Source organism: Lepidochelys kempii, chromosome 18, assembly GCF_965140265.1.
Source record: "Lepidochelys kempii isolate rLepKem1 chromosome 18, rLepKem1.hap2, whole genome shotgun sequence".
NCBI lineage: Eukaryota > Metazoa > Chordata > Testudines > Cheloniidae > Lepidochelys > Lepidochelys kempii.
This window is the reverse complement of record NC_133273.1, coordinates 2554955-2557526: the sequence shown is the minus strand read 5'-3', so window position 1 is coordinate 2557526 and position 2572 is coordinate 2554955.

The following is a 2572-nucleotide window of genomic DNA, read 5'->3' as shown; positions in this document are numbered from 1 at the left end:
GTTCTTCCTTTTCACCCAAGTCTTTTACCACCTTTTGACCCTGTTAGCAGGCGGGTGTTTCTACAGCCCAGTTACTTCTTGTCTCCTTAATTCCCAACAGTCTTTGTATATTTGTTTAGTGCTCATCCTGTTCTGTTACCCTCCGCCCAGATGGTCACCTCTAAGTTTCACCCTTAGCTGTACAGGCATTTCCCCAGCTGCTCCCTGCAGCACACGACGGAGTGGGCATACTCGCACCGCATGTCAGCTGAGAACCTGGGCTGGGCTTGGGTCTCATTTTGTAAGTGTTGATCTAGAAGCTGAATGAAAGGCTTGGCTTGGCACCCCTAATCTACAGCTGGTCTTATTAGTGCCCTCCACAGCATCCGCAGCATGTTCTCACCTGCACCCGGCTGTTCCCAGCAATACCTTAAAGCAGATTCACCCCGTCTTCACACTGAGTCTTGATATTCTCCATACATAACTCCAAGGAATGTACCCCGGTGAGCTGCTTGCATTCTTCCAGCACAGAGAGAATCATAGAATCATAGAATATCAGGGTTGGAAGGGACCCCAGAAGGTCATCTAGTCCAACCCCCTGCTCAAAGCAGGACCAATTCCCAGTTAAATCATCCCAGCCAGGGCTTTGTCAAGCCTGACCTTAAAAACCTCTAAGGAAGGAGATTCTACCACCTCCCTAGGTAACGCATTCCAGTGTTTCACCACCCTCTTAGTGAAAAAGTTTTTCCTAATATCCAATCTAAACCTCCCCCACTGCAACTTGAGACCATTACTCCTCGTTCTGTCATCTGCTACCATTGAGAACAGTCTAGAGCCATCCTCTTTGGAACCCCCTTTCAGGTAGTTGAAAGCAGCTATCAAATCCCCCCTCATTCTTCTCTTCTGCAGGCTAAACAATCCCAGCTCCCTCAGCCTCTCCTCATAACTCATGTGTTCCAGTCCCCTAATCATTTTTGTTGCCCTTCGCTGGACTCTCTCCAATTTATCCACATCCTTCTTGAAGTGTGGGGCCCAAAACTGGACACAGTACTCCAGATGAGGCCTCACCAATGTCGAATAGAGGGGAACGATCACGTCCCTCGATCTGCTCGCTATGCCCCTACTTATACATCCCAAAATGCCATTGGCCTTCTTGGCAACAAGGGCACACTGCTGACTCATATCCAGCTTCTCGTCCACTGTCACCCCTAGGTCCTTTTCTGCAGAACTGCTGCCTAGCCATTCGGTCCCTAGTCTGTAGCTGTGCATTGGGTTCTTCCGTCCTAAGTGCAGGACCCTGCACTTATCCTTATTGAACCTTATTGAACCTCATCAGATTCAGAAGTTCCATTCTGAACTCATCAGAGTTCAGAGTTCATCAGTCTGAACTCATCATCGGAACTCATCAGAAGTTCCATTCTGCCCCAAGCCTCCTTTTGCTGAATAGCATTTCCTTTGTTTTAGCGAGCGAGAACTCAAATCCCCAAATATCTCCCCATTCTGAGACCCCCTGAGCACCTCACTGCTTCTCTCCACAGCGATCTCATCTCTTCTGTGATATACCCGATAGCGCAGCCGTCCGCAAACAGGGTAATACCGGTTCCTGTCTGTGTTCTGTCAGGGAGATCGCTAATTACGCTGTTAGAGAGCTGGGCCGATAACACTCCCGAGGGCAATGCCATTCGTAAGGACATGTGTAAACAGTCAACAAAGCTGCCCCCAACCCTCACTCCTAGGTGCCGGAATGACAGGTGTGCGGGGGGCTCGGTTTCCATCATATCCAGGGGTTACAGTTTGATCCTATGGCTCTCAGCACCCTACTATGCACATTGTTCCAGCACTCCTGCCCTCACTTGCTTGGTTCTGTCACTTTGAATGTCTCTTATCCACCAGAACATTCTTCCTCTTATTCCAGCTGTAGCCAGTTTATAGAGCAAGCCTTCCCTCCACAGCATGTCAGATGCTTTTTCAGGGTCCAAAAAGACAGCTGTCAGAAACTCTCTGTTCCTCCTGTTTCTGTTTCTAATCTTATAACGTGATCAGCTCTGCATCACCCTTTCCTGAACCCACTCTGTACACAGTTGATAATTTCATTTTTTTCCAAACCTCTCATTTTGCATCCTTTCCACACATGATTTGAGGGCAATAGATCTTTCTGCATCAAGTCTTGTGCATAATTTGCTAGGTTTTCCTGGCAGTAAAACCACTGCTTGCTTCCATTCTGCCCGTAGTATTCCTTTCCCCCGTATATTCTATAATTTCAATAAAATTCTTAAACTCCCTCCTGGCAGGTGTTTAAGCCTTGCATTGCACATGCTCTCTTTGCCTGGGGCTGCGTTTTTACTCTTGGCAGTAGCTTTTCTGAGTTCCTGGATGCTGACATATTAATCCAGTGTGTCATCTTCCTAGTCTACCCAGCCGTGCTAGAGTCCACCATTTTCTTCAGCAAACATTCTTTTCCCCCATCTATTCCCCTCACAAAACGTTTTACTTTGATTTGTATCACTACGAACTGTTTGGAACTCTTTTGTTAAAATGTCCCCTTTTCCTAGCTTACAACTTTCAACTTTATCATTTCCCATAAGACCAAGGA